At 39.7% G+C, this 26,742-nt stretch overlaps 1 long non-coding RNA gene across 2 annotated transcripts in view; it reads right to left on the reverse strand.

Moving 5' to 3' along the window:
• The window catches only part of LOC122462236, a 60,970-nt gene that overhangs the window by 15,602 nt on the left and 18,626 nt on the right, over positions 1-26,742 (reverse strand). The window contains exons 2-3 of one of the 2 annotated variants that reach the window (XR_006284672.1): positions 8,394-8,536; positions 5,711-5,812 (exon numbers count right to left, since the gene is read on the reverse strand). The exons of the other annotated variant lie outside the window; for it this stretch is intronic. This is a non-coding gene — a long non-coding RNA (uncharacterized LOC122462236). The remainder of the gene's footprint in view (positions 1-5,710; positions 5,813-8,393; positions 8,537-26,742) is intronic. 2 annotated transcript variants of the gene reach the window in all.

Below are 26,742 nucleotides of genomic sequence, written 5' to 3' on the forward strand. Positions count from 1 at the left end.
TCCTTTGCAGCAGTGTCCCCCCCATCTCTTTTCCTTGACCATACAGGCATTGCCCACCCACCCTTCTGTACCCAGTGGAGATTCCTCTAATACAACCAGAGACTACCTTACACGATGCGGATCCACCCATTTAAAGAGGATCTGGAGCAACCAGTGAAAGAGCTGTCCTGTAAAAGAGCAAGGTCAGAGATGATGGAGAGGGTTAGGGCCTCTGACCCCTCGCACCCCTCTGACCCCTTGCACCTTGGTGTGTCCATGGGGCCTGTGGGCCAAACACGCACTTTCATTTGTGTGGGAAGGTAGAAGAAGAAAGAAATTCGGGGGGAAGTGTCCACAACATGGATGTTAGAGAAGGGTATGATCTGGCCCGTGATTATTTCTTAGCATGAAGACAGCCATTAGTGTGTATGCATTCATTGCCAAAAGGAAAAAAAAGACAGGTATTGGTTCACAAGGGAAGAAGGTAAATCTTATAATATTACACTTCTGTATCATGCCAAAATAAAGGTTGCAGTAGCGAGTGAAGCATTTAAAGGGGAAAATTTCCACTGTACTGTTAGTAACACATTTTTAGATTCAACCTTCTTCATTCAGGGAAGAGAGATATCCTTATGCTTACTGTTGGTGTCTTTTCAAAAATAACTCTAATTTCTCTTGCTATTTAATACATGGCAAAGCTCTTGACAACACTCACAGTCTTTATTAATTAAAGCCTAGGTGGTTGCAGCAGTCTGAGCGGGAGTATAATCCTTAAGATTCAGTCCCCCCTCAAAAGAAAAAAAAACATGGTGATAGTTCGCCTGACAACAGGGTAAACAGATTATTGTGTTATTGCTGGCTGATTGCCGGAGTTATTTTGGAGCTTCATAATTCATTTAAAGAGATTTTTGACATTTATGAAATGACTTCTATAATCAACTGACAGTGCAATATCCTATAATTGTTCAATTAAAAATGACTACTAGTGCATTCATTTATTAGTAGAATCAGATAATTGTCTTGCCACTAAAGAGTACTTCACACTTTGAGCATCAAATGGAAATGTTTGAGTATAAATCTGTGACACAGCAGCCAAAGTCCTGGGGATTTTTCAAGTGAAGGTGTAATTATTACAGTCCTCTGAAGTAAATATGGTTTCATGTGATAATCTTTAAATGGATTGTGTGTGTCTTACAAGAAACACTTCTGCATAAACTATTGCATCTGGTGAGATGGACACGAATGCATTTCCTACGACCACCAAAGATCATGTCATTTTAAAAACGGACAGTATAAAACTCACATCAAAATCCCAAAGCTGGATTCAGCTCTCTCCATTCTCATTTATCTTTTCGTTTCTTGGGAATGCAAGTTATTACCTAGGTAAGGTGACCAAGAATGACTGCGTTGATAAATCATTTTTGTATGGGAGACTCCTCTGGGATCTGAATTCACAAGCTACAACTTCCAGACACACAAACATGTAGGGCCCGATCCTGGAAGATCCTGAGTGTGTGAATCCTTAAAGCTAACTGAAGTCTATGGAACATGAGAACCTTAGCACCTTGCACAATTAGGCACACAAACAGTTTCAAAGTACAGAATTTCTCTTCAGTACTTGCATTATCACAAACCATCGGCTAAGCAAAATCATAAATCAATTTTTCATTAAATAATAAAAAAGCTTTGTACATGGAGTAGGTAGAGATCATATGGAAAACTATGTAAGCAAATCATTCAAAGGCAAGCGACAGCAGCAACCACTTCACAAATATAATGATTTTTTTTAATTATCTTTCTATTTCATAGGACAACATCTCAGAATTCTTGGCTAAAACTCACAATTTACATTCTGATAATGATAGCTCAACAAATCCAGTGCATAGGCACTGGATAGAAGATAATGCTTAATTTGAGGCTGCTACAGTATAGCATTTAGTAATATGTCATTTCAGATTTCAATTAAACTTAAACCCCTTTCCCCATACCATACCACTTTGACAATAGCAGAACACAGCCATATTTTTCATTCAGTCACACTACCTAGACTTCTCTATATTGCATTCCATCCGTTGTTCTCAAAGTACTTTAACAAACAATGAATAGTTCTTTCCAACATTTTTCTGAGTTAGCCAAGTGTTACTCTCCCCATTTTAAAGATGGGGAAAGCTGTGCCACAGAAATGTTTTGGCAACATTCTCAAAAATGACATCGATTTTTGGAGACTGCAATTTTTGGGTGCCCAATTTGAGACCCCTAGGACCTGATGCACAATGCCAGTTCAGATCAACAAATCAGATGCAGGTGTTTGGTTTCAAATCAGGCTCATGCTGGTCACCAAAGAATCAGTGGACCTTTTGGAAAATGTTGGCATTAAGTGGTCACCCAGGAAGTCACCCATGGCAGAGCGGGGAGCAGAACTAGCCTCCGGTCCTGTGCTGTAACCCCTACTTCCCACTGATGAAAAAAATAAAAATCAATGTGTCCTCATATCAGACCAGCTTCTATATAAAGCTTTGCAAATGACCCGTCAAGGATACACTGTTTCGGTGACTGGATTATTTGCTATTTTTTTATTTCTTGTTTTAAACTCATTTTTCTTCATGTTGTATGGATTTTAGAAAGACTTTTGATAAAGATGGTCCTGGCAGCTGGATGATGAATATTATTTTCTTAACCTGCCTAGCTTTGTCAGCCACCTGCGACTGCAGCCTGCCACATGTTGGAAGCAGCTCATTAACTTTCCCACAGCTTCCCAGGAGTTTTCCTTGTTTTCTTTCACCTTGGGTGTATGCTGCCTTCTCACTGAACAGTTAACGACATGAGTAGGCCGAGTGGGCTTTGGCACCACAAGCATAGCACGCTTCAGGCAGCCTCCCTGCTAAGGCTCAAAATCTCTCTTAAACACATTAAGCAGCCCATTTTGGATTGATAGTGCAGTAATTATTCTGCTTCACCCTAAAAACCATCCTGGGGTAATTGGCGCAGAGGAAAATTACCCAGAGTCCTCTGCCACCTGGTAGTTAAGGAACGAATCCAGGGAAAGATAAGTGAAGCAGGAAAAAAATCGGCACTTATTTGATTTTAATCTCACCACTTTGCAAGCATTTAAATTGCCTTAATCAGGTGGCTGGCTCCCAGCCTAGCTGGTAATCTGTTATCAAATTTGAAACTAGATTTTTTAAAATGTCAGTGTAGGCTGAGAATTGAAGTCTATTAACAGTTATGAGCCTCCCTCCTAAACTTCCATAATCTATGTATTAATGATCCCTTTTACAAAGCTGTCAAATATTACTTTATTACAACTATATATTAGTAACATCAGTGTAAAAGCAGGATTTAATTATTTATTTTTTAAAAAAAAGATAGGCTCCTCTCCTCTCCTCTCCCCTCCCCTACACACACACACACACACACAATGCAAACATTCTTCACACTGAAACCTGATTTTTCCGAGGCAATAACTTAAGTGTATGGAATAACCTTGATAAATGTAATTGAATTTTTCTCTGATAAGATTAACTAGTGGTAATTGTGAATGGGGAAGGTCTGACCCACTACAAATGAGATGTATGACGAGCTGAAAATAATCAATTCCCCCCCCCCCCGGCCCGTTCCTCCCCCACATAAAAAAATTGAAATAGTAATTTTGGGCCTGGCAGGATGAAGCATTTATGTCTGAAATGTTTTTGTATGTGCTGTTTACCTCTTATCTTTTCAGTGTGTCTAATTGTGCTGAGCTCAGTTTAAAATGAGATCAACACATTTAAACCCCAGAAGGCTTAATTAAGGGAGGGACTTAATGCTCTACAAAAAAGAGGAATTTACCTCCTTTGACAAATGCAGCACAAATTTTACTTGCAATCCTTGACTAAAGCCTCCCAAAATTGTAATGTCTATTGAATTGCTTTGAAAAACAAAAAAACCTACCTGGACACTCTGAATTACTGATCATGAGTAATGAGAGTAAAGAGTTTTGTCTTTTTATGCTTCCTGGTCTTGGCATTTTGTCTGCTCTTGTTCAGGCTACACCAATCAAGCAAACAAGAACACAGTTCATAAACAGGCTTCAAAGTCCTGTTTTTAAACTCTGCTAAAATACATGCTGGCTGTGTGCTCTTTCAGGGTTACAGATTGCTCTCAGCATATAGAGAAACACATGCAAATACAGACAGAGCATTCCCTTAACTTGCCCTTTTTTTCTCAAAGCAGGCAAACTTTTTCAGCAGAAATAAAAATGTGTCTCTTTCTTTTTAATTACATGATGAAAGTCAATAAAATATGTCTTTAAAACAATGCTACAGTTCATTTTTCTCTTCCTCTCTCATTGTCCTATAACTCTGACTGTTGAACTTTAGTGCTGTAGATCAGGCTAGAATAGAACACCAATGACAACTTGGTATTCATATTCCCTTCATTGGGTCCTGTGTAGGTTCTGTGAAAGATTCTCTGGAAACATAAAATCTACCGACAATGAAATTAATCACAAAAGTACAAAAGAAAAGCAGCTGGCAACCAACTACTGAATAATGCAAAATGTGCAGATTTAAATTACTTGTCACCTTTAATGTATACATATCTACCTGCACACTCTCTCTCACACACACACACACGTGGTATAATCAGTAAATAATTCTTCACTGTCTATGAAATAAGTATTTTAATTCAGGATAATATATATTGGAATTACATCAAAATTAAATACCAGAGAAGTTCGTGAGTAATGTTACTGTAGTAAATACCAAAAGGAATTAAGCACCATAGGAAATAGATGTACCGCAAAAGCAGAGATGCAAACAAAAACAAAAACAAAAGGCCTATTATAATAGCGCAGAAAGTTATGAGCAGAACCAATAAAAATCTGTACCAGCAGCTCTGTCTGCACATACTAAGTATCTAATTAGTCATCAGGATCAAATACAATAAGGAAAGAAAGTTAAGTCTCCTTCATTTATGTGCTCATTAGAACATGGATTATTTAAAAAGGGATTACATGAAAAAATTGTAGAAAAAAATCACCACTGAGATTCTTTGTGCAATTTTGTTGGTAAAGTTATAAACCTGTACAGTGCAGATTTTTTAAAATTTATTTTCTTAACCAATAAAATAGACTAAAGTGGGAAATTGAAGGTCCAGAATTACTTGCCTTGCATTCTGAAGTTTCTTAATTCTGAGCTGCACAGCCATATATCCTCGAGAGCAAACGAGAACCAGATGTGCTTCATTTCTCAGTTTTTGACAACCTTTATTATTCCGTTTATCTGCTATTCATAGTGAGATGTTTACATCTCACTTCCCAGTGAGATACTCATATCAGCTGTGGGTCAGTTTAAAATATTGGGAATCAATAGGTTATAAAACATCAGCCAGCATAAAAAAGGCAGAGCCAGAGCAAATTCATCGAATGTCAAAAAATAAACATCAACAGTTAGAAATGTAATAAGACAATAAATAAAAGGCAGGAAATATATATATTTCCATATATATATATAAACCAAAGAATATATATTCTTCATATATATATAAACCAAAGAATTATTTGATAAGATATTCAAATACAAGGCCATTTACAGCACAAAAGGTAATGAATTTTATGCAGGTTGGCAAAACAAACCTTTTGAAAATGTAATAGAAGGCATGCATGATAATAGTGCCCGTCAACATTAAGGGAGTAGAGAGCTGGTGGGTGAAGCTGGAGAACATGTGCAGACAAAAGTCAGTGCAAACCTACCTTGTTGTTTTGTTTTAATGTATTTGCCTAGGCATTCAATACTGTTTAGAGGCTAAGGACAGCATTCTGATATCAGATGTACAGGCATGTATCATTGGCCACCTGTAGCACAAGATTACCATGAGTGAACTGGGCCTCCTTCCATTCTTTCTCCTTCACAGACAGGCCATGATAAGCTTAGAAGGAGAGCTGGTCAAAGAATTTTTGATGGAACAATCTTCCATTGAAGAAATGCAGTCTTGTCAAAAATCAAAACAGTTTGAAGGAATATGTCAATTTTGCTTAAGTTTTCAATGGGAGAAAGTCTAAACAAATCATTTTAACTTTCTTGTTTCATTTCAATGAAGTAGAAACAACCATTATCATTTCATTTTCATTTGACTTTTATATGATAGTAAATTAATATTTTAATATACTGATCTATTAAACATTATATATATTTAATATTGTGTGTTATTTTAAATGTTTTGACATTATTGAAATGAAACTATTTGATGTTTCTGAATTCAAAGTTTTCTATGCTATTTTGTGGAAAAATTCAACTTTTCTTTCCAGTTTCAAAATGTTAGCATTTCCCACAGAATAGAAATTCTATTTTCTGACTAGATCTACTTATGAATTAGTTGACCACATGCTTTCATCCCTCCCAATAACTGCCAAACTTAAGTTTTTAGTGGAGATAGGCTAAGCTTTAAAAAAATGAATCTGGACTATGAACTCTTGAAAGTTTAGAGGCCATTTGAAGACAGGATTTTCTCTCAGACCCCTGTTTAGTTTTTTACAGCATGAATTAATGTTTTTAAAGACCTCACCTCCTGTAGGCCCAGCTGGCTACACAGATCAATACTGCACTGGCAGAAGTGATGTGTATAGTGTATATTATAGCATCAGATCAGAGTAGGAGCTCGCTGGCCAGTGGACATTTCATATGTTTCCCTCTCCATTTTTCCAGCTTTCTTGATGCACTTGACTTTTATCTCTGACCTCTTTTATGTCTGTAGCCCCGATAGCCTAGAACTATTTGCAAATTTAATGAATGCGTATTTCACTTCAGACTTCAGATCCCTTATAACAGCCATTCAGTAAAACAGTTACCCAATACCGTCCCCTGTGGGACACCACTAGTCACTGCATTCCCAGCTATATTTGGTGTCATTTACAACCACCTTTTGTTTGCATAGGAACCTGGGGGTATAGAGTTTACCATCAGTCACAGCTCATTGTCAGCACGGCCTGGCAGAGAACCCTTTCTATATACTACTTGGCAGGAAGAGCAAACACCACTGCAAGGTTAGAGAGAGCAGCAAACTTTCAGGCTGAGAATATAGAGGCCTGTTGCAGACAAACTAGCAATGGTATCACAGTGCGTGCAATTCATCCTTCCCCAGAATTCATCTTGTATACTTCATCTCATTGTTTTTGTTAAAGGAAGGTGGAAAACAGCAGCTCATTAATTGTGTTGCTTTTAGAATCCTCATTTGTCTGACCACCTTCCTCTTTAGTCACTGATTCCAACGTCCCATCTTCTACGCAGATGTCTTTATAGAGGGCCAAACTCTGGTCCCTGCACACAGCCCAGGTAAATGCACAATCTGTAAGAAGAGCTTCCTAGAGGTGAAGGCAGGACAGACTTCTCCTTCAGAGGCCTTGAGACAGCAGCAGCGTCTCTTTATGGCCTCTAGTATGGGTTCAGGATTACATCAATCCTCCCCTCAATCAATGGATTAATTGGCTACACCCTAAAGTTTTCATAGCTTGGCCCCCAAAACCTCCCTCTGTAAGCCCCCATGAAGAGGATACAACTCCCTATGCATTCTGCCCCCCTTGTGCAACAGAACCACACAGATGTAGCTCATTTTGCTGTTACCTGCTTTAACTTTTCTCCTATAAACTTGTAACACCGACAGACTCCCGGTCATCGGCAGGCGGGATTGAACCTGAGATCTCTGGAGCTTAGTGCATGAGCCTCTACTGCATGAACTAAAAGCCAACTGGCCCTTAGCTAAGGCTGTAGAGCAGACTCATTAATCTCTAATTGGTCTCTGTGCCGCTAGATGGGACAGAACACCACACTCTGGAGGTGTGTGGGTTACAAACTGAGGACTTCTTTTTCCCAGTTCTGTTCCCCCTCCTATTGTCATTTTCAGCGAAAATTGTTCTTTGCTTTCAACTTGAGTTTTACTTTGTGATAGCAAGTTGCCACTGCTTCTGGTATTACTACTTTACAATGCAACTGAAGTCCATTGTGTGTTGATATCCTTTAGAGTCCTCTATCTCACTGTAACCAGTCGTGATGTATACGTATGTGCACACAGCCTGTTCGCTTCTCATGCTAGCTGGCTTTTTAAACACATTTACACAGTATAGAACCATGTCCTATTGCTTTCCTTGATATGGAGTATGTAAAATTATATCTGAAAAGATTCTTCAGTAGACAAGGGTATATTCCTAAATCGTAGTAAAATTATGCTGACTCAGACATGCTACTTCATAGTCTGAGGAATCAGGCCCTCTTGAGACTGGATCTGACAAATCACGGATTCCAAAGCAAGCAGCTCCACCCCTTGAGGTAAAGGAGAATCTTCCCCAGTAGGCAACTGGTAAAACTGAGATTATCTTTTAGGTTTCCTGCCACTGTAGGCCAAACACACTGCAAATAATATGACATTTGACAAAGAAGTACCTTAAAATATAAAGTTTCCTTAGCGATAGATAAACAATTCCAATTCTCGGTCCTCTGTAGCTGCATTCTTGTCTCCACATGGATTCTATGATGGTTGCTTAGGTTCCAACTCTCTCATTTCAGCATGATGAAAGTAACAGGGGCTGAGGAGAATTTCATCATACAGTGGAATGAGAACAGCTACTTTGACTGACTAGAAGAATGGAAAGTTGAGGGCATCTACGAAACAAAGATCAGCCTCCTTCCCGCCCCTCCCACATTTTCCTTATCCATATTGAATTTTGGATAGCTATGATTCTTTGCACTTGTCAATAAAAACTAATAATGGCAGAAATGAGCTGCAAGATATAGCCATAATAGAAAGAATGGAAAAGGGGACTGACCCAGGATAACACTCCCTCTCAAATCATCATCTGATCTACCCATTGCTTGTTCCAGCAACAAGACAAAAGAGGGAGGCAATTCAGTGCCAGAATATTCTCTCCACCCATCCTCTCTCTCTCTCCCTCTCTCATACACACACACACACAATCTTCTTTGTCCCTCTCCCTTTCTTGAAGTTTGACACCACAGCTCAGTAAGCAAGATAATGAAATGAATAATGAAATCCCTCACTTCTGTAAGACCAGTCTGTCATTAATATATAAAGATAGTCTTGTGGTTAACCCACAGAACTGGGAGTCAGAAGGCTTATGTTCCATTCAACACTTACCACCACCTACCTATGCAACCTTGGGCAACTCATTTAACCTATCTATGCCTCGGCTTCCTCATCTGTAAAACAAGGATATTTCACAGTGATATCATGAGGCTATAATCGATGCTCAAAAGCATATGGAGAATCTTAAATGGGTAGTCTTATGGAAATGAAAAGTGTTGACTTCAACTTAGTTGCTTTGTGGCAATGCAGAAAAGAAACCTGTGTGACAACTTCTAGTCAGATGAAATATTCAACAGCCAAGATATCAGGTACTGAAAATAGAAGCCAAGATGTGAAAAAAAATGGATGTATGAAGTTGGGCTCCTGAATTTGTATTTAGGCAACTAAGTGACCTAATTTTAAAAACTGCTCAGCACCTAGGAGCCCCCAGTGTGACTTCAATGGGAGTTGCTGGGTGCTCAGTACTTTTGAAAATCAGGCCACTTATTAAGGCTTCCTAAATATGTATTCAGAGACCTATTTTGAAAAATGTGGCCAGTACTTGGTACATGCCTAATGGAACTAGTTGAAGAATGGGGGCTGGCAGAAAATTTCCTAGCAGCTCTAAAGTCTTATGCAAATTTTAGGCCAAATTCATCACTGATTTCAGTGGATTGACCCCAAAGATAAATTTGACCCCATATCTAATAAGTATTTTACTGAGTATTTCAAGCCTTTTAAACATGTAAATGTGCATTTTGGTGCAACTATCAGTATAATTTCATTTTTTTTTAAACTGAGCCTTTCTTCCAGTTACAGAACTTCACCAATTTGCATTTTGTTCATTTGTGCATCCTATGATTTGCATATAAAAATGGCAGCCAGAAAAGATTTAAGAGCAGAGCACTGTAGTCACTCCTCGTGCCACTAAGGTTATATCAACACTGGAGCTGGAAGGTGTTGTTTACAGTTTAAGGAGTAAGCAGTAGCCCTGATTAAGCTAGCATACTAAAAACAGAAGTGTAGCTGCCACGGCCTGTGCAGCGGGATGAGCTAGCTGTTCTGAGTATGATCCCATCCACAGCTCTTTGTATGTGTAACCCACTTTAGGACAGTGTGGGTCTTTGTCCCCATCTAGTGGCTGGTCTACATAGGAGGTGTAGGAGTCAGCCACTGCGGTTAGTTAGGGAACTTAATTTTTCAGCTCGAGTGTTAGAGGTTTGTGTTTTTAATGCTCACGGTTCCAAGATTCAAACCCCACTGTCACCCGAAGCTAGATCAGTTACATATACATATTTAAGAATGCACAAACATATTGAAGATATTTCTTTAAAAGAAAGGCAATTACAATGGATTCCATTTGGGACAGTGTGGGTTGGCTGAATAAGCTGAAAACTGTGCCAAGAGCAGTTTTCCTGACCCCCTCCAAGGTGAACCAATTTTCTGCATGGCTTGTGCTACCATTTAAGACTCTAGCTTTGTCTTCACTAGAAATTTAACTTGTTATGAGTCACACATTTTCTTAACAAGCTCAGTGTTCAGACACCAACATCCCTCAACTGTGCCATACCATGATGCAGCTACCACACTCTGAGGTATAACTTGTCTTGTTTTTTGCAAACTCAATATGACTGCAATGAAAATGTAAAGGCATGACCAATCACAACAAATGATAGATGATGGTCTGCCAATAGCTTCCCACAGTCCCCTGGGGCACTCAATTCTATGTCTTATCTTGCCATCTATCTGTGCTCTGTCCCCTTTCCAGAAGCTACTTGCCTTCATATTGCTCAGTTCTGCATCCTCAAGTCCCACACTGTAATATTTTTAGCTGTGGTCATCTCCAGTCCTAGATACAGCAGTGAGAAAAATATCTGTCAAGCAGTCCCTTTATCAGCATGCAGCCACCAGGCTGGAGGGGATACCAAACTTTTGTGCTGAAACAAGCAATACTCATGACTTTGGGACCCAAAACAGGAATACCCAGCACAACGATAAAATAGCTCAGAAACCACTGGCTGATCATGGTTTCAACCGAACTGGGTAAAATTGTATTAAGAAGTACATTTTCTAACTATTGGGCATTTTTCTAACAGCCTTCCTTTTCCTTTCAGATGGTCCTCTAAAGGGTTCCTATGCGCTTCATCTTCCTGATGCTTCACCTTCTTCCCAACAAACATTTCTAAGAGATCCGGATTCTATTTAAAAGTGGCTATTCGATAAAGTGGAAACATTGATCTGCACTGCACCTGTCATAATAGAACTGGTTAAAAAATGCAGAAACTTTTTTTAAACATTTTTTGGGAAGAATTGTTAAAATTTAAAACTTTAAAAATTTTGGCCACTGCCAAAGCACATCCAAAACCAGCAAAAAACCCTCCAAATCTACAATCCCTGAAACACTGAAAATTTTCAACCATTTCTATTTTACAGTGAGCAGACACTTTCCAAATTTAACATTAAATTATTAAAATTAAACACTAAAATAATTTAGTTTTGAATACTGTACAATTTGTTTGTATAATTATTTTATACATTTTATCTCAAACAAATACAATTATTAGTCTTTGAGGGTAAATCTACAATGGTACTGTTTTCTAATTTTGAAACAAAGTTTTAAAAAGGAAGTGGGGAAGGGAAGCCAGCCCCTGATACTTATACACATAGTTTGTTTTAACATAGCCTCTTTTCTTCCAACATCTTAACGCTCTTTGTAAAGGTATAATATGTTGTGAAGACTGAAGACAATGGGGCTAGAAGCTGACATCAAGGACAAATGGATGAGAATTCTGAAATTTATGAAAGACAAGAACAGATGGAAAATGAGGACACACAAGAAAATATTCTTACAAAAGGAATCACACTAAATATCGGTGCCAAGGCGACCTGCCTATATTTATACTTTACATTTTGAATAAGAGATAAAATACTAGGTTCTCCAGACTATTTGTGGTATTTAAAAATCTCACGCCACTATCTGCAAGAAGGGTTACATTATATGTGTTATCCCAGCCAAATTACATTCTGCTCAGCACTTCTGAAAATCAGACCCCTTCTTTAGGTGCCTAAATAAGGATTTAGGTGTCTAGATTTGGACACCTACATTAAAAAAATGTTTGCTTTTGTTTAGGAATTGTTTTGGGATGACAGGTGTTATGGTTTGAAACAAATTACACCATTGGGGTGAGACAGAATGTGCTAAATGTTAATGAGGACTGAATTCAGACTCTGGAAAAATGGGTTTTATAATAGAAATACTGACATCCTTAACTAGAATATTGAAATTTATAGGCATATCTGTGCTACTTATTGCACCCAACAAGCATTAGTGTACTAAGCCTCACAACTCCCCTGTGTATAGGGAATTGCCATTCCTATTTTACAGATGGGGAAACGGAGGCACAGAGAGCTCACAAAGAGAGCTTGTGGCAGAGCTGAATACAGAATCCAGGAACTTCTGACTGCCAGCCTGGGCTCTGTATTCCTCCTAACCACAGGAGTACACTGTAACAGAGGGCAATTTCTTGCAATGGCCTGCATAAACTTTATTGAATTAAGTTTAATACCTTTGGGGGTCCATTGTATTAAAAATGAAATTGTTTCTATGTTATTGTATGAAACTTTTCTAGGAGGTGTGACTAATGTAAACCCCGGGGAAATGTTATGCATCTCAAAGAATTGTTTGGGACAAAGTGGGTTTCCTAGGAGGCACTTGGGAGGCCTTTGGAAGCTATGCCCTGAGAAGAAAACTCCATTGTCTACCGATTAGCTGCTTCTGGAAGCCCCAGATCAAAGACCCTCCAAACTATGAGTGTGCTAGTTCTGAGCTGAGGCTACTATGTACTCGTGGTCACAGAAGAGACCCCTTTGTGAAGCATGAAGAACTAATCACCTGCCAGAGCCCACGTTGGAGTTGGGGTGATTTCTGACAGCATGCATGTAGGTTCTTTTATTGTTTTTATTATGTTTTCTCTGTCATGCTTCTACCTTAAGAATAAAATGTGCTTGCTTAGAAAGAACTGTGCAGTAACTTGTAACTGTGGGCAATTATACTATTATTAATCTCTGAAGAGAAAGCAAGAAGGCCTATTTAGACAGTCTGTCTTCTGGTAAGAAAAATCACAGAATAGTCAAGGGGACTGTGCAGCCTTGAAATACTAAGATCAGAAGGGAGAGAGATGCTGGTTTTCATTCGAGTGAGGCAACAGTTGTGAAGCCGGAAGCCTAGAATGAATACCTTTGCTGGACTGTAGAAGGGGAATATAGTTGACCAGAACTGTGAGATACACATAAAAGAATAAGCATTTTCTGTGTATTAAGGACATGTCTAACATGAAAAGGGGCAGAAAACTCCAGATATAAATGTATGAGGTAATTCCTTTCTGGTGCAACAGAGAGGAGAAAAGGAATCTTTTAAATATACAAAGGGTATAATGCTGCACATAATAAAAGACTATTACTACTGTCAAGTAACTTTTCAGCCCTTGCCTGCAGAACCAGCTTCCATGATTCCTCCATACTGTAATTGCCAGCTTTAATTTCTTATGCCAGAGCAAAAGACTTCAACTTTGGGAAATTTACAATTTGCACGAGTTATTGAGACAGCTCCAATTTCTTTTTTATTTGTTTTCCAAAAGTACCTATTTTTCACCTCTGCTGACCAGTGCAAAATCATGCTCACTAATGTTTATAAAATACCACCTTATTGTTAGATATTGAATCCAAATGCAAGCGCTGCAGCTTCTAACAGATAGGAACTTGATGGAATCTGTCTTGAGATTGCTGCTGTCCAGATTGTCTCTGCACCTAGTCTCGTAACAGCCCTTGACACAGGAGAGGGAAAGAGCTCACCATTTTCTAAAATTTCTGAAGCTTTGATATTTTAACTAGAGTATAAAAATATATCCCTCACTTTTAATTTTCAGGTTTATTATATGCTTTGTATTACACACAGAGATACACACAACAGAAGATGACAATAAATTAGGTATCCGCTATATAGCTCATATAGGATAGAAGGAGCATTACCCATGCTGCAACACTACCGATCTATTGTTTCAATGTGATAACTTAAGTGTTCACAGTGGCAGAAACAATTCTGCCAAACACAAAGAGCTGGTACAAGGCCCTTCGCACCACTTAAGCCATGTAATAAATAAGACCTAGCTCTTAGATAATGCATTTCAACAGTAGATCTCAAAGCACTTTACAAAAGGTACAGATACGGAAACAGAGTTACAGGAAGGTGAAATGATTTTCCCAAGGTCACCCAGCAGACCAGTGGCAGAGCCAGGAATAGAATGTAGCCCTTCTGAGCCCCAAGCCTGTGCTCTATCCTCCAGGACACACTGCATCCCCTGTAGTGTAGATTTACTGAGCAGGAAGGAAGTTGCATAGAACAGAGACACAAGTGCCGCTGCATCTCCTGACTGCTTAAGATGAGGGGTGGGTGGAAGGCAAGAGTTAGGCAAAGGTATCCACTAGTGCCTGGATTCAACACCTGGATAAGGAGTATGACTTGGCAATCTCCACTCATCTAGCTCATGGGCTGGAAAAGGAGCTCTGTCGGGCTGGGCTGAAGCCTTGTGACCTGATAATATGCTGAAGGGGTGAATCTTACCTTGCCAAACTCTGTTGACTTCTTGCACCAAGTCCAGTTACTCAGGCTTGGTGTGAGGATGGGTACATTTCTCCCTCATTGCCTAAGTGAAAGCAACTGCTCTTCTGGATATGTTAAAAAATAAATTCCCTTCCTCCTTAAAGATCCATAACCTTAAGGAAAGCTGCTACGCATGCGTTTATTGATGCTCTGTAAACACGCACAACAGGCTTCTGTGCAAAACAGGACTTCAGATTTGTCAAAGTCAGAAAGGTACCGACAGTACCTTTACTTTTTTCTCTTACAGATATATTATTCTATTAGATGAAAATAGTACCAGGGCAATTCACCCCCTTCTGGTTTGTCCATCTATGTGTGAGCATCTTTGAGAAGTGGGATTAGAGAGAAACCTGGAGGCATATTAATAAATAAACTTCACATGCTGTTAGATATTAAGTAAACATACCGCTAAATGTTTCTCTAGGGGTTTCTGATCTCATAACCTGTGGACTTGTAATTTGGTTACCTGTGACATGTGGTTCCTGCCCCTGGGGTTCTGTGATAAATTAAATTTTTAAATGTTTTTTTAAGTTTAACACACACACAAAAATAAAGTAAAATAACCAATGTATGTTCTCCAAAATCTTAGTTTGCTTTGCTTTCAAGCTAACCTAAAATGTTACCTTTACAAAAATAAAGACTACAGAACAGGCCCACAGAGTTTAGGGATGATGCATGTCCCTGGCTTAAAGTTTGTGTGGTATATAGTTTATAACACACTTTGGGACATGGAGCTGGCTTCATAGAAAAGCTCAGTTCCTCTCCTCCCTAAAGTCTACCTCTACTAGGCTGGCTCTGTGACCTGCATGTGTCTTTGCCCATATGTACATATGTATAATACTGTATCTCCACTCAACACTCTTTCCCTGTATCCTGTCCTCCATCCTGGCTTCTATATTCCCTAGCATGGCTGGTTGAAAGTTTTCATCAAAACTGTTCTTCAGCAGAAACTTGGGTTTTCAACAAAATTAATTTTTTCACAAAAAAAGTCTGTTTTCCACAGAAAAGTTTGACCAAAGATCATAATATTTTGGCCCAAACCAGTTATTTTACTAATAAAGCTAATGTACTCAATGCTTTTTTTGCCTCTGTTTTCACTAACAAGGTCAGCTCCCAGACTGCTGTGCTGGGCATCACAAAATGGGGAAGAGATGGCCAGCCCTCTGTAGAGATAGAGGTGGTTAGGGACTATTTAGAAAAGCTGGACGTGCACAAGTCCATGGGGCCGGACGAATTGCATCCGAGAGTGCTGAAGGAATTGGCGGCTGTGATTGCAGAGCCCTTGGCCATTATCTTTGAAAACTCGTGGCGAACGGGGGAAGTCCCGGATGACTGGAAAAAGGCTAATGTAGTGCCCATCTTTAAAAAAGGGAAGAAGGAGGATCCTGGGAACTACAGGCCAGTCAGCCTCACCTCAGTCCCTGGAAAAATCACGGAGCAGGTCCTCAAAGAATCAATCCTGAAGCACTTAGAGGAGAGGAAAGTGATCAGGAACAGTCAGCATGGATTCACCAAGGGAAGGTCATGCCTGACTAATCTAATCGCCTTTTATGATGAGATTACTGGTTCTGTGGATGAAGGGAAAGCAGTGGATGTATTGTTTCTTGACTTTAGCAAAGCTTTTGACACGGTCTCCCACAGCATTCTTGTCAGCAAGTTAAGGAAGTATGGGCTGGATGAATGCACTATAAGGTGGGTAGAAAGCTGGCTAGATTGTCGGGCTCAACGGGTAGTGATCAATGGCTCCATGTCTAGTTGGCAGCCGGTGTCAAGTGGAGTGCCCCAGGGGTCGGTCCTGGGGCCCGTTTTGTTCAATATCTTCATAAATGATCTGGAGGATGGTGTGGATTGCACTCTCAGCAAATTTGCGGATGATACTAAACTGGGAGGAGTGGTAGATACGCTGGAGGGGAGGGATAGGATACAGAAGGACCTAGACAAATTGGAGGATTGGGCCAAAAGAAATCTAATGAGGTTCAATAAGGATAAGTGCAGGGTCCTGCACTTAGGATGGAAGAATCCAATGCACCGCTACAGACTAGGGACCGAATGGCTAGGCAGCAGTTCTGCGGAAAAGGACCTAGGGGTGACAGTGGACGAGAAGCTGGATATGAGTCAGCAGTGTGCCCTTGTTGCCAAGAAGGCCAATGGCATTTTGGGATGTATAAGTAGGGGCATAGCGAGCAGATCGAGGGACGTGATCGTTCCCCTCTATTCGACACTGGTGAGGCCTCATCTGGAGTACTGTGTCCAGTTTTGGGCCCCACACTACAAGAAGGATGTGGATAAATTGGAAAGAGTCCAGCGAAGGGCAACAAAAATGATTAGGGGTCTAGAGCACATGACTTATGAGGAGAGGCTGAGGGAGCTGGGATTGTTTAGTCTGCAGAAGAGAAGAATGAGGGGGGATTTGATAGCTGCTTTCAACTACCTGAAAGGGGGTTCCAAAGAGGATGGCTCTAGACTGTTCTCAATGGTAGCAGATGACAGAACGAGGAGTAATGGTCTCAAGTTGCAATGGGGGAGGTTTAGATTGGATATTAGGAAAAACTTTTTCACTAAGAGGGTGGTGAAACACTGGAATGCGTTACCTAGGGAGGTGGTAGAATCTCCTTCCTTAGAGGTTTTTAAGGTCAGGCTTGACAAAGCCCTGGCTGGGATGATTTAACTGGGACTTGGTCCTGCTTTGAGCAGGGGGTTGGACTAGATGACCTTCTGGGGTCCCTTCCAACCCTGATATTCTATGATTCTATGATTCTATGATTCTATTTTGATTTGGCAATGCTGCCACAGTGCCTCGTGGGAGCTGCAGTTTGGTTGCCAGATGTCTCCATTCCTCTCCGACACCATCTTCCATGATGCACCTTGACTACTATGATGTACTACCTCTCATCACCAAGTCGGGAGACCATAGTGCATCATTGAAGATGTAGTCCAACCAGGGAACCTAGCCTGAAGTGGGAGCATGAGGAAGCCAAAACATAAATGGATGAGGCACCATGGCAGCTTTGCCAAATCAAATTTTTTTTGTTTCCTGCAAACATTTTTCATTTTCTCAAATTTCTGCCAAAATTGAATTGTTTTACAAAAAATTGAGGCAAAAATTAACTTTTTGTCAAAGTTTTCCACAGATGAAACCACCTTTTTTCCAACCATCTCTATTTCCCAGGTCTCCTCCCTTGCCCCCATTTGTATCCAATTTCCCCAGCAGTGGTTTTTTGATCCCCTTCTAACAGTACCTTCCTCTAACTCCCTGGGAGGGGGCTGATGGGTGTTTTCTGCCTCCTGCCATGTCATGTACTTAAGGCTGTAGGGAGGGGACTTTTCCTTCCCCTCCCTCTGAGTGCAGCCTGCAGGAGCTTCTGGCTAGCTCTGCTGGCTGCATCTGGCACTTCCTCTAATTAGCAGCTTGCAAGGAACTCTTCCCTCATCAGCTGTTTGGTGGCCCCACAGGAAAGGAACTCTGATCAACTCGTAGAGGAGGGGGAAAAAATGGCAAAATAACCCTGAATAACAAATACATTTAAGTGAATCCTGATCTGCTGATAGACAGGGTTGGCCCTACGGCCCTAACCACATCTCACATAGGTGACCCCCTTGGCCTTGCCTCCAGCACTGTGGCCTAACCCTTCTGGGGGTGGCAATGGTAGGGCTTACTACACAAGAACCATATGCTGGAAGCCCACCTTGTCTCATCTTTGAGCATGGTGAGCCTTCCCAGACCACTGTGTGTTCCCTGTTTTCGAGCAACCTGGGGTCTGTCCAGAAAACAGAAAATGCAGCCTCCACCCACCCCTTTGTGGGGCTCTTGTTGACACCACCCCAGCAGAACAGCCTCCCAAGTGATCCCTGCTGGGACGGTGTTAGAAGGAACGTCTCCAGTGCAACCAGTTTAACATTTCTGTAAAATGTGTGCGCCAGTTCATTCCTCTCAGAGCTAGTGTTTCAGGCTCTTTGCTGACTTTGGCAGACTTACCTGCATCTGTTTCCCTCAAGTCATGTTTTGAAGACCATTTACTAGAAACTAACTCTTTTTAAAATGAGAGCTGAGGTTCTGGTAACACTGTGTATCCTAGGAGCTGGGGATCTACAGATGGGTTGTATTACCTATGCCTTAATCCAGCCCTCCTCCTGCAAGTTACACAAGAAGAAAGACTAAATTTGTCTGGTAAATTATCTGTTGTAAATTGTTTGCTCAGTTCTCATTTTTCACAAAGTTTGCCAAGTTAGCTTTCATGATATATATCCATATTTAAATGAAGTGCAGACCAAATCCTTGGCTTAGTTACTTTTTATAGAGCAACATCTTCTAGAGCTGCACAGCCCACCTGAGCTCTTCAGCCATAAAATCTAAGGCACCACCTGACTGGAAACTGGGAACTGAGGATATTACCACATTCCTCTCCATTCCCAGGGATGGAGATATAGATTCCACCCAGTCTGATTTATGGTTAGCTACAGAGGGAGTGACATCAGGGGAAATACTGGAAATGTGCAATGTCTTCCTAGCCCCCCAGCTAGGAGTAATTCCCCTCTGTCCCACTGCTGTCTGTTTGCAGGGTAGAAAATTTAAATGGAGTATTTTCAGCATTGAAACATCATGAGACAGGCCTCCCCAAAATCATGATATTGGCTTAAAAATCATGAGACTTTACCAATTAATAATTGGATTGTTTTTATTTGACTTTTTTGAGCTTTTAGGGTTCATATTTTCATGCTTTTTCTACATAACCAAGAGGGCTAATACCTTAATTTTTTTCAGATGAAAGCTGAGATTCCAATGAAATCCAGTGACTCCAAGAGCTGAGGCTTTGAGTAAAACATCAAACAACGTAAGACTTGGCAACACTGTTAACAGATCTCATAACTGAAAGAGGGATCTTCCAAACTATCAGCTCCAAAACTGAGCTGTTATCAAGAGGAAAAAAATCAGAGCCCCATCAGCAGAAGATTCCTTCTCTACCAACACCACTCATTCTAACCAAGCATTCAGATATTATGGTGAGGAGTGCAGCATAATATTTAATTTACTTATTTACGGGGCTTTCCATGTTACTCATCAACATTAACAAATTTGGTCTCACACCACCTCACTGAGGTAAGGTAAATATTATTCAGTTTTTCAGATTAGGAACTGAGGCACAAAGAATTCAGATAGTATCAAATAGGTAAGGTTGAGAATAGATCCCAGATGGCCTGATTAGTCCAGGGACTTAGCCAAAAGGCTATCCTTCATCTAGAGAGTGAGGTAGTACACAGCCCTCTCAGGCTAAAATGCCCTCTACCACCACATGATCTGCGCCCCATAGTTGGCCCTATGCGGAGAAATCGTTTTCAAAATTTCAGTACTGAGAAAGTAAGATGTACCATACCCTTGACATATGCTGCATTTAGCTCCCTAGCATTTGTTTCCACACAGTGCTGTAATTGCTATGGAACTATCCTGTTACAAAGAAAACAAACCTGCAGCTTAACTATTGTTTAGCTTTGCCTCTGAATTTCTCATTCCACAAGGACAATCTTCCTTAGACGATAGAATCATGTCATGTGTACCACTATTTTATTATTTCCTCCCCTAGTCTTATAAGAAGTGTTAAAAATTTCCTTTAAAAAAATAGATGAGATATAAACCTATACATGACAGAATCAATTTTTCTTTTAGCTAAAGGGCATAATATACTGCAGTGTGTCTCCTGCTGCTGAAGGGAAATTATACTATAACTTGGAACATCATTCTACAACCCTAAGAATGAAGAGCATCAAAGAGCTCAAAGTATGCAGTACTGAGAGGAGCGGAAGGGGAATGCAGTTGTTTGACTTGCTTACAGAGGTGCTAGAACAATTTTTATAGTGGGGGTGCTGAGAGCCATTAAACCAAACTATAAACCCTGTATATAATGGAAACCATTTCAAGCAAGGGCGTGTGGCAGCTCCCCCGGCACCTATGTTTGCTTATGTATTTTTGTGTATGTGGGAAAGTTGGACAGAGGCAAATTTTCTGCTGATTTGCACACCATTGACTTCAGTGGGACTGCAGAGAAGTAAACCAGCACAGAATTTGACCTATAATCTTCATCTCTGTCTTCATACTGAAGGTTTATGTTCAGGTTTACTCTGAAAAGTTACTAAGAATGGTATTGTGGGGTTCCATATTTATTCCTTCTCAATTATTTTCAGACCAGGTATGTTCAGTTTACAAGTAAAAGGATTTTTTCTCCTGCCTGTCGTATAAACCCAGTCACTAGGAGCCAAGCATAAGTTCTTGCAATCTTGTGCATCATTACCTGTAATAAAGAATCTGCAGGCCAAATGATGCTCACAGGACCACCTGTGCAACCGTGGTGTCTTCACTGGAGTTGCACAGATGTAACCAATTGTAGGCTAGCGAACAATTGTGTTGATGATGCACAAGATGGAACAAAATGTGCTTCTCCTTTGCAGTGTTAACTTTGCGGTATTGAGAAGAGCAAAAACCAGTCAAAACATTATATTATTATTATTATTGTCACTACAGTTGGTAGCTATGACTCCGAATATACAGAGAGCAGATTTACTCAGCAAGATGGTGCTATTTTTAAATAGTCCCTCTTCAGAGTATAACTGAACTTGAGAAAAGGAGGAGTGTACAAAAACAGTAATGAAGGGGATGAAAAGTTGACTAGCCTCCTCACCAAACTATATAAAATATTATATTAATGATCCAAAATACTACAGCTTGATCTTGCAACACTCCAGAGTACGAAGCTCTTATTGTAGAGCCCTGTCATTTTTTTGTTTTTGTTTGAGGGAAGAATGGACACTATAAAATCACTTAATTATTTGTGTAAAGGAGAGTACATTAGGTTTGATTCAAGCATGTTAAGGACAACATATGTGGAGGAGACTGCTAAAACTCTAGAGGCATAAAGTCAACAATACTTTGGTTCATGTTAAAATAAGAATTTTGAAAATGTTCATGATTTAAAACAATCATGCCAGTGAAATCATGTCCGAGCAGCTGCTTTATTAATTGAAAACTAAGTTGTATATATGTTGGAGCACATTTACATGCACTACCAGGATTCAGGGGGTGGCCTAACTTTGCACAAAAATCATCATGTCAAAATATGGAAACTTGTTTTTTGGACACACAAGATCTGATCACACCCCAGGAACAGTTTATACAGAAGCTCAGTCAATAAATAAGAAGCAGTTGCCACCTTTAGTAAGTGCCTTGCCCTTCAAAGAGGAAACTGCTGACAACAAAATAATACTTAGCAAGCAGGTAGTGCTTTATATGTTCAAAGTGCTGTACAAACATTACCTAATTAATCCCAAGCACCCCTGAGCTGTAGGTAAAGGTGATTACCCTATTTTCTTTGATGGGGAAAACAAAGGAAAAGAAGTGAAGAGACTTGCCCTAGGTTATACTCTACCGCATGTTAAGAGCATAGCTTGGATTAGAATTTGGAACGGTCACAATATTGTACCTGAAACACATATAAACCTTCCATCCAAACATTTATTTTCATAAAAAGAAGTGGGAATTTTTTTTTCCATGAAAATTTTTTCCATGTCTTGACTATTTTTGTTAGCTGGTCAGAACATATTTGTCATTTCTTTGTTAACAAAAATAAGTTGACCTTTTTTCCTCCCACCATTTCATGACCAGTTCTAATGTTTTCTTAACTGGAAGAGGGGTTAAAAAAAAAAAGTAAATTTTGTGAAGAAATTGAACAAATATCCCGGAACTGTCCACCTTATACTCTATTTTCCTCAAAGTGCTCTGCACCTTTAATGCAAACATACTGTGGGCCAAATCATGCTCCCACTAAAGCCAATAGATGTTTTGATATGATTTTATTGGGATCACAGTTGTCCCTATATCATTATAGATGAACCCAAATCAAAATTCAGACTCTGAGCACCCTATTCCTCAGAACTTTGCAGCTGGTCCCACATCTATAATGAGCTGAAGAGAAACATCAAATCTCAACATTTTGAGGAAGTTCAGATCCAGAACTGAACTTTGTAGTTCAGGTTCTTCTCTAGCTAGAAAGTCTAATAATGACCTCCTTTTAGCATTGTGATTCCTTCAGAGTTTTCAGAGACAATTCAGAAGAAATAAAATTTAATGAATCTCCAAAGCTGCACTTTCTTGACTTACTATATTAGCAGGCCCTCTCATCTGATTGGGAATTTTGAGAGAATCATAGAATTCATTAAAGCAATTTACTGTATAATGGTAGATGGCTAAGATAGATCCCTACTAATGAGATGAAGAGCATTAATTAAATAAATTGTAGAGTGGAAGTGAACTGTTTTGCTGAGTTACAAAAGCCTGGCAAACAACCCTCTCAAAGTCTACAAGATACAATACCATTCATCCAGTAAAAGCGCTAGTTTGTCTTATCATGAGAACGAATGTAACCATAAGGCTTGCAATGGAAGCCTGCCTAAACATGAAGTGTCATTACGAGCAAACAAAGAGGAAATCTAAACTTCTCCAAGTGAAAGTTCCAAAGTAACAATCATTATAACAACTTTTTGGTGTGTAGACATCAGAAAAGAGAACCACCCCTAACATTAGCGAAGACCGCATCCAGATATGTAATTTTGGGGTGGTCCCTATACAAACAAAAACCTTCATTTTAATATCCCCACACATTGGTAAAGTTTGGATCTGAACTTTATAACTTGGTCTCACATTTCATTTGGGTATTTGTTGACTTAAGGGCCCACCTAAGTGGTGACTGCTACAGGGAGATAATAGAGAACAAAAGAAATATTATCTAACTAACTTTTAAAACATATTTTAGTTTTATTTTGTTGTGCACCATGTCTAATACCATCTATTTATTAGCTACTAATCATCAACAATATGCATGTTATTATACAAGACACAAAGACAATACCTGACTTGCTTACAGAACTAAAAGACAAATGTTAGATAAGAAGCAATGGGAGACCCAAAGCATGGTATTTACTCAGGACCTTTTTAATTTTTACTTTCATTTTCTGTAGTCCCCCTCCTGTAAAATTATGGCATGTTGCTGAAATTATCTCTTTGTGTTTATGTGATTCTCATGCAACAAGTGAGATTTTAAGAAATATCTGAAAGAGGAAAGATTGTGGGTCTGACACGTGGGAATTTCAAGGCTTATCCACCAATAGGAGACAGTATGAAAAAAGACACAAAGACAGCAATGATATAATGAAATAAATAAAGCATCAAGGTAACATCATTGGTAGACCAGAAGGTGCAAAACAAGAACATGATAAAAAAGGAAATCAAATATGTAGGCCAGAGCAGAGCAGCACAGGCTTTGAAGTCAAGGCCAAGAAGTTTAAACTTGATAAACAAGAGTCAGCCTTTTGGAGGGATTTGAAGAAGGGAATGATTTGGTCTAATCCACAGCTGAGGAAGTTAAGTTTAGCAGTTATACTATGAATGTACTGCAAGGGAGTGACATGAATATAACAGAGGCCAGGGAATGAAACATTACAGTAATTGAGGCTGGCGATAATCAGGGCATGGATGATCCTTTGGGGACAAACAGGAAGGAATGGATTTTCTAGATATGGTGTAGGAAGAAGCATCAAGACTTGGTTACAGCAAGGAAGTAGAAGGAGCAGAAGGGAGAGGAGTCAATGATGACACTGAGGATGCAAGTATGAGACACAGTGAGGGTGATGGCGTTGTCAAAACCAGTGAAGAAAGATGGAAGAGGAGAAGATTGTGAAGAAGAAAACAGAGGTCAGCTTCAGCCATTTTGTGGATGAGCTGGGGGCAAACTGTCCAGGATGATGGGATATTGGAGACACGTGTAGGGTTGCATAGCACAAGACAGAACAGGTAGGGAAAGGTAGATTTGTGAGTCAGCAGCACAGAAACGATAGATGGAGTGAAACTATTCAGGGAAAGCAAAAGCTGTTCACTCAGAGGAATTCACAAACTATTTTTCTTTAAAGCAAGCCGGTGCTGTGCATTAATGGGCTCCTCAGACTATAGTTATTTCCGTACTAAACACAGCAGAAGTTTAAGAAGGCTGGGATGCTGTCTCTGAGAGTGGCCAATACTGAATGCTTCAGAGCAAAGTATAAAACCCCACACTATGCCTAATTTCAGTTCTATAGAGGCGGCATAGCAACCTTCTATAGAGGCGGCATAGCAACCTTACTTTTCTCTTAGGTGTCCTCGTAGACATATCCAGCACAGGATTCCTTGGTAGTAGAACTCAGAAAGTGAACTTCCGCAGCGTGGGACTTATTTCAACCTTGACTGAGTCCAAGGGTATTTGCAGTAAGAGCTTGAGTTGTAGCAAGCTTAGAAACCACTGCTGGCACATGTACACTCTGGCACCACCTACATAAGCAATATATTCTCTGCAAAATGCTACTGCCTGCCAGCCGGGAAGAGAAAAAGTGATAGTATTGAATAGCCTCAAAAACAGACACTCTGTCTAGTGAATTGTTACAAGATAATTACCAACAGCACTATCGTTTGGAAGAGAGCTCTCCGAATAATATAATTTTGAAAATGACAGCATTAAGAGAGCATCTGAAGATGAAAACCACTCTCTAGGTGGAGAGAAGCCCATCCACAACTGCAGCAGGAGGGTCTTCGAGTAAAGCAATGGACGATTTTTACTGTTTAAGTATTGGTCACAGTAACACTTACAAAAAATTGGCAGCTGGATAGGTAACTAACAAAAAATTAATATTATATACTATAATATTCTCAGGCAATATTACTGATAGTTTTACGAGTTATAGATTAACTGAACGGATATGCCAGGGGTGGCCAAACTGTGGCTCACAAGACACATGCGGCTCTTTTACCATTAAAATGCACCTCACGGAGCCACCCATTCCTCCCCATTCTCCACCTACCAGACTGGGTGGGGGGAGTTCAGGACCTCTGCCTTGCAGTGGGCTTCTTCCCAGCAGGGAGGAGGGGTCTTGGGGCTTCTGCTCTGCAAGGCGCACCTCCCAGGGCTCAGGGCTTAGCAGGAGCAGAGCGAAAGCCCCAATCCCTGGCTCCCAGCAGGCGTGCCCCAGCTCTCGAACTTCTGAAGATTATCATATGTGGCTCAGAGGGCCAGTAAGTTTGGCCACCCCGGTATATGCAGTTAGATTTCAAGAGAAATGCTCATTTTTAACTATGATGCAGTTCTTTTAGGAAGTTGAGCAGTAAACTGGCTTCCATATCTGAGCCTATTTAACTGAAATAATTTCTTCCTTGCACAACTACTGCCTATAAGATACTCCCACAAACAATAAAAAATTAAATCACATGTTGTGAAAATATTATGAGCCTAATTCTGACACTCTTATACTTATTGAGTAGTAGTTTTTTCCAAGAGTAGTCCCATTTAAATCTGAGACTACTCATAGAAAAAGTTACTGTTTAGAATTGGTCAAAACTCAGAATTTCCCTTCTATGGGAAATTTTGAAAAGTTTTGTTTCCATTCCAATTTAGAAAAAAAAATTCTGAAATGTCAAAATTTACCACTACAAATTTAGAAAATTTAATTTCAGGTCAATCCAAACATTCCCTTTTGATAAAAGAAAAATATTTTAATCCAATTTCAACTTTTAAAAATTGTATATTGAGTTATAATTTTAGTATAATATAAACAATTCATATCTAAATGAAAAAAGATAAATCAAAACATTTCATTAGGACCTTATCAAAATGCTTTTTTTTCCCCCAGAGGGGGAGAGGGGTTGTAAATACAATTTCATCAGAACTGACAGAATTCCACAGAAAGTTTCAATTTTAATAAAACAGAATTTTCCAGTGAAGAAAGGTTCAGAATTAAAATTTTCAACCATCTTTAGTCCTACTTAGTAGAAGGCTTGGAGAATCAAGTGCAATAGATGCCATATGTTTCCAGGTACATGTGCAATTTATAATCGGTTATTGGAATCTTTCATCACTCATCCAAATCTGACCTAAATTTAATATCTGACAGCTGAGGCCTAGTTTACCGGTGTTCCCACCACAAAACTGGCCCCTGTGATGGCAGTCTCAACAGAAGTTCTAGGGACTGAAAAGAGACTGAAC

Source organism: Chelonia mydas, chromosome 1 (genome assembly GCF_015237465.2).
Source record: "Chelonia mydas isolate rCheMyd1 chromosome 1, rCheMyd1.pri.v2, whole genome shotgun sequence".
Taxonomy (NCBI): domain Eukaryota; kingdom Metazoa; phylum Chordata; order Testudines; family Cheloniidae; genus Chelonia; species Chelonia mydas.